Source organism: Manis javanica, chromosome 15 (genome assembly GCF_040802235.1).
Source record: "Manis javanica isolate MJ-LG chromosome 15, MJ_LKY, whole genome shotgun sequence".
NCBI classification, from domain to species: Eukaryota; Metazoa; Chordata; class Mammalia; order Pholidota; family Manidae; genus Manis; species Manis javanica.
In genome coordinates, this window is record NC_133170.1 from 75,016,792 (window position 1) to 75,023,517 (window position 6,726).

Here is a 6,726-nt window from a genome sequence, read left to right on the forward strand (position 1 = left end):
TCCTCCCTCTGTGGTTTGCAGAGACATTCAAACAGTCTGGGAAGACAATGGGCTGTAAAGAGACTGAGCAGGGAGCTGTAGAGCGGGGGAACTCAAGAGTTGTATTTCTCTTTTGCCACTTCCTGGATCTGTGATTTGGAGGGAATCACTTTCTTCTCTGTGCCCCAGTTTCTTCCTCAATATAATGATGGGACTGGGACAGACTGACCAGTGATTCCCATACTCAGCTGGTCCCTGAGTCACTTGGAAAGCTGGTTAAAAGCATAGTTTTCTGGGCTTCAGTTCCTGGAAACAGGTTTAGAAGTTTCGGTGATACCTGGGGATATGAATTTTAACAAGCTCATCTAGGTGTGGGAAATACTGGGCTAGATTATTCTAAGACCTTCTCCCAAAACAAAGCATAAATGAATATCCTATCCTTCTTGGGGTAGTGGAAGTCTCCACCTACCACTGTGGTCCTGATGAGCTGTCAATCACAGGATTCTTGGAGACTCAGGCCTATCTAATCATAGGACCATACTCCTGTGGTCACTGAGAAGGGCCCGTGAAAGCCATGTGATCAGGCCAAGCCAATCAGAGCTCTTCCCCAGGACTTCTTATTTGGAATTGGAGGAGAAATTGCCTGGTCTCTAGGGCCATGGAACTCGAATGCCCTTTTCCAGAGCTTTTAGGTATCATGTGCTCTACCATATGGAGGAGGTCTGTCTGCTGCAGGAGAGTGTGACATGGGACAGAAAAAAGCTGGAATGGAGTAGACAGAGTCAGACAATCCCCGTGGCTGCCAGTTCCTCAAGTCCCAAGCGTCGCCCCATTATGTCAGCCTCTTCTGTGAGCTTCCCCCTGATCCTGTGACCAGTAAAGCCCCTTTTGCATAAGCCAGCTGATGATGTATCTCTGTCACTTTCAACTAAGAGAATCCAGTGGTAAATTCAGGATTCAAACACAGGTCCGTCTCCAAAGTGTGTGCTTCTAACCACTGTTCAAGCTTCTCTTTCTCAAGGGGGGCACACATAGCATTTCATCAATGACCCTCTGCTCCCTGCCCCAAATCCCTGCTTCTCTACCAGCTCCAAGTTTTTAAAGTATTGACCCTCCTGCATGAATCTCACTGTGCTCTTTTTTTCTCCTCCTTTCTGCTCTTATGGAGCTTCTTTTTCTACAACCCATTTGCTAATGATTATTTACTGCCATGGACCATAATTTCTCATATCTATACTGAACCTTTGGTTCTATATCCTCAGTTAAATTATAAGCTCCTGGCAGGTGGAGGACATAAGCTACATTTTAAGCACAGATTCTTTACCATTACCGTCACAAGGGGTGATCAAGAAGCAATTCCAGTTTTGTTAATTTGTAAGTGGAGGGCCCGGGATTTGAACCTAAGAATGGTGGCCCCAGAACCCATGCTATTAGGCACTTTATCCCCCAAAGCCACAGCCATCATGGACTGGGGAGTCTAAGGAGAGAACATCCAGAGAAACCCACCTGTTCATTGGCATGATATGGAGGAAGTCACTTCCCTCTGCAAAAGCAGCCACATCTGCCCAGCAGAAGGTAGGATTCCCGAAGGAAACAGAAGCCTCATTTATAAACCTGGCAGACATGATGTAAGTGAAAGCCATTAACCTTCATTCCCTCGCCTCACTTCCTTCAAACACCGGGAGTGATGGAAGCTGCCCTCCCAAGATCCAGAGCCCAGCCCCCAAATGATCTGAGCCTCCCAGCTCTCCAGAGCCCCCGCCTGGGGACAGTCATTCATCCTGACCCTTTGGCCCAACTGTGGATGAGCCCTCACCCTGAGGGGCTGTGCCTTCTACTGGGAGAGTCAAAAACAGAGACCTATGGGAAACCAGGGAGTTGGTCCCTGCCCTCAGAGAGTCTGGAATTTATTTGAGGATACAGCTCACATCTGCACATGAAAACCAGTTTGGAATATTTATGAGGTGGCTCAGTATCCTGTGTAAACAAACCATGCCCGCTGAGTATTGGAAGGGACAGCCTGTCTTGGCTGGTACCTTGCAAATTATCTAGAATGGTGGCTCATCAGTTGAACTGGCTTCTAGATGCATGTGTTTGACTCAGATACTGTTTCGTTTTATTTTTATGTTCTTTGAGCCAACTTTTAAACTTGGGGGGAATTTATATAAAATAGAGATTCAAGCTTCTCTTGAAGAAGTAGGCAGTCTGGCAGTCCAGGGCTTATATACCTGCATGGCGACACCTGAACAGAGCTAAGGAAAAGACCCTCTCATGAGAAGATTTATGCCCTTCAGTTTGCTAGAGTCCTCATCAGTCTCTATTGCCTTCCAAACTCTGAGGCCCAGTGTCAGTTCCTATGTATGGTTGTACATGGCCCTTGTTTTCCTTTTAATAGAGAAATCATTCTCTATTGACCTGCTTTTCTCACTTAAATAAACTGCCTCATGTAGTAAGCTTCTGAACATGTGGTCCAAAGTCTACATTTAATGAAATTGGGGTTCAGAGAGAGGGATGAGACCAAAGGCTAGCATCATGGAATGATCTCTGGGCTCAGCCTGAGTCAAGAAGACTGGTAGGCCTGGGTTTGAAACCCATCACTAGCACCTGGCGACTATATGTTCCTGGGAAAGGTGCCCTCTGAGCCTCGACTGGCCCATCTGTAAAATGGACACATGAATAACCATCCTGCAGGCTTTATTGTGAGAATTAAAAGATAATTCCATAAGCACTTTATAGACTTTATAAAGTACAGGGAACCATAATAACATGTCTTGTTTATACTCTGAATGTCTCAATGTTCATAGTTTGTGTTTAATTTGGATCTCCCAGCCCTTGCCATTGACTAACTCCAAACTTTGCAATACTGGAAAGAACCTTCAGACTTTTACATTTTTATTTGCCTTGTCTCCCTTCTCTTTAGCTTGGATAACAGAAAGGTTATATTCTTGGCCCTGCATCATCTGTGCTTTAAATAATTCACTGATGCCTCTTCCACTGTGTATTTTTACTGACACCCCCATCTGAAGTCCCTTAATCAAAGCAAAGAGCAAGTAATTCCTTTTTATGGCCAAAAATAACAATAACCAGTGATATTTCCTGATTATTATTATGGGCCAGGCATTGTGTAGGCAAATCCTTCACATGCATCTAAAATTCACAGTGACCCTGTGAGGTGAGCATCCGAGGTGTCTATCACTGCATAACACATCACCCCAACACTTGGCATCTTCAAACAGCAACAAACATTTACTATCTCATACACAGTTTCTGAAGGTCAGGAATTTGAGAGTGATTTTGCTAAGTGGTTCCAGTTTAGGGCATCTCATTAGGTTTCAGTCTCATCTGAAGGTTTGACTGGGGTTGGAAGGAGACTTCAGTTCCTTGCTGTGCAGACCTCCCTGCATGGGGCTGCTTAAGTATCTTCTTTGACATGCTGGCTGGCTTTCCCCAGACTGACTGATCCAAGAGAGAGCAAAACTCCAAGGCAGAGGCTACAGTGTCCTTTCTGACAAGCTCAGAAGCCACACTCCATCATGTCAGCGATGCCTTATTGGATGTGCAGGTTGGCCATACTCATTTTCAATAGTTGCTGCATAAGAACTTGAACGTCAGAAGCAACAATCGTTGGGGGCCATCTTGGAGGTTGGCTAGCACAGTGAGAATTCCTATCATTCCCATATTGAAACTAGAGCAACGAAGGCAGGGAAGGATTGCATAACTTGTCCAAGGTCACATGGATAGTGTTGGCCCAGCCAGGATTTAAACTGAGATTTGTCTGTTGGTAAATATGTAAGTATATACTCTGAACCACTCAGCTATGCTGCATCCCAGGTGTTTTTAAAACGGCAAAACCACCCTGCAAACAAATTCTACTAGTTGATAGAATATTCCAGGAATAGGTATAATCCTTGTTGATGAGAAAGAGATCATTCATTCATGCATGCATCTATTTCACAAATATCCATGGAATGCTCCATTTATGTTAGAATCTAGTGAGTTGGCCAAAATCATACAGCTAATAAATGGCAGCGCTGGACACAAACCCAGGTCTGTATGACGCCTCCTCATCACCTATAGATTTTTTGAATGTATATATCTTCAGAGCATACTGATGAGGCCCAGAGAAATGAGGTGACTTCCCCACAGCCTAAAAAGAATAGGCTGGAGAAGGCACCAGCTTCCTCCCTCTAAATGGCTCTAAGTCCTGAAGCAGATAAGCAGTCAGACCCTCAGGAAAGAGTCAGCTGGAGTCACAGTTCTTATCTTCAAGACTTGTAATTATGGACATCAGGTCTTGGTCCCCAGCATCTTCCAGGCACTCATCAAAAATATTGTTGTACATGGCCAACAAGCACATGAAAGATGCTCAGAATCACTCGTCATAAGGAAAACGCAAGGCAAAACCAAAGGGAGATAACACCTCCTTCAGGATGGCTGCTAGGAAAAAACAAAATAAGCCTTAGAGAGGATGTGCAGAGACTGAAACCCTCTTGCACTGATGGTGGGAATGTAAAATGGTGCAGCTACTAATGAATACCATATGGCAATTCTTCAAAAAATCAAGACTAGGATTACCATATGATTCAGCATTCTACTCCTAGGTGTATCTAAAAGAACAGAAGGCAGGGACCCAAAAGCTATTTGTACAACCATGTTCATAGCAGCATTATTTGCAGAGACTACAATGGAGAAGAAACCCAAGTGTCCATCAGTGGATGAGTAGATGGACAAATGGACAAATGAGTTGTGTTGTGTACATACAGTGGAATATTATTCAGCCTTAAAGAGGAAGAATATTCTGACACAGGCTACAACATAGGCAAGCCTTAAAGGCATGATGCTAAATGAAATAAACCAGTCACACAAAGGTAGGTACTGTGTACTTCCACTTCCATGAGGTGCCTGGACAGTCAAATTCGTAGAGACAGGAAGTAGAATGTCGGTTGGGGGCAGGGGAAATGGGAAGTCGTTTCAGGAGTAGAGTTTCAATTTTTGCAAGATGAAGAGTTCTGGACATGGGTGGTGGTGACGGCTGCACAACAGTGTATTTAATGCCGCTGAAGCATACACTTATAAATGGTTTTGAAGGCAGATTTTGTTATGTGTATTTCACCACAATTTTAGAAAATATTGTCATGTCATTTAACTGCATCTTGAAAACAGCCCCAGTGACAACCCATCTTAAAGGAGAAGAAACAGAGTCTCTGAGATGCGGAGTCACTTGCTCAGAATCCCACAGCTGGGAAGAGACCAGGCCGGGGGCTATAAACCCCAGTGCTTTCCACTGCAATACGCAGCTCCTTTTTCTCTTGCTCCTGGATTTGCTGCCAAAGGGAGGCCAGGTACCGTTTCACCATTGCCGGGGCAGCCACCTGTCAACCAGTGAATGCCCTGGCGAGGCAATCGGCGCTTACGTTCTAAGATCAAGCCCGGGAGAAGGAGGAGCTGGGACTTTGAACTTCTTGACGGAGTTTGGCCAGAATCAGCAGCACATTGGCTGTGAGCTAGTTGTCCCGAGGACATCCCGCGTGGGCCTTGGCTGTGCGGCGGGGAAAGTTGGCTAACCAGGGAACACCAAGAAGGGTATTTACAGATCCACCTAATGTTCGAATATTTTCCTGCACCAGCTGGGCACAGACATACTGGGACTGATTTTTGTTTAACTTGCAGGTGGGAGGGGGGTGGTGGGTGACAGTATCACTGTGGCTCTGGGAAAGGGTGGCAGCCGCCTGGGGGCCGTCCTCTTTTCCCTCCCTTGCTTCCAAGCTTTGTGCTTGTACTTTCTACCTGCAGCCCCTTGCTGGGCAAAGTGACACTTTAATTCAGAACAAGTGAAAAGGAGGCTACACTCGACTTAATGAGAAGTGACCGGGGAACAGCTGGATTAACTGAGGGAGATTGTAAAGTGCTGTGTAAATGTCAGCGCCTGGTCTGCTGGGAGCGGGAAGGCGTTTGAGCCAGTTGTGAAGCAGCAGCTCCCAGAGGTGAGGATGAGCTGCCAGCTTCAAAGCCACTGAAAGGTGAGGCCTGCCAGGTGCTGTCCCAGCTGACAAGCTGCTTCTGAAAAGCGCTTCCAGGACTTTCCAGGCCTAGCACGAGCTTCGTAACTGGGCACGATTCTGACACGAATAAGAATATGTGTTTCAGGGATGTCATGAAGGTCTAGTCAAACAGTGTGGTTGAGAACGTGTGGTAACTCAAACAGTTTCTCTGCTTTTATAAGTATCATCTTTAGTATTCTCCTCCTCCTTGTCTCATTTCCTTAGTAACCCTCAGCAATTCCTCCCCTAATCCTTTAAGACAGGGCTCTGTCATCCTGCCACTATTGACACTTTGGGTGGGATAGTTCTCTGCGGTGGGGGCTGTCCTGTGCACGTAGGGTGTTTACTCACATCCCTGGTCCCTACCCGCTAGAATGCCAGTAGCCCTGTGTCCCTCCCTCTGCCCACTGCCAGTTGTGACGACCAAAAATGTCTAGTAACACTGTCAAATGTCCTCTGGAGGGCAAAATTGCCTCTGGGTTAAAAACCACTGCATTATATTAGTACGCTGATGGACAGTGACTGTAATGGGGGTTGTCGGGGGGACTTGGTGAAGGGGGGAACCTAGTAAACATAATGTTCCTCAAAAAAAAAAAAACGCCACTGCCATTAGACAAGCTTAGCACATATAGCAAGGCAAAATTTTGCAGGACAAAGCCATGGAGGTGTCTGGGGAGTTCTGTGCCACAGAGGACAACTGTGGAAG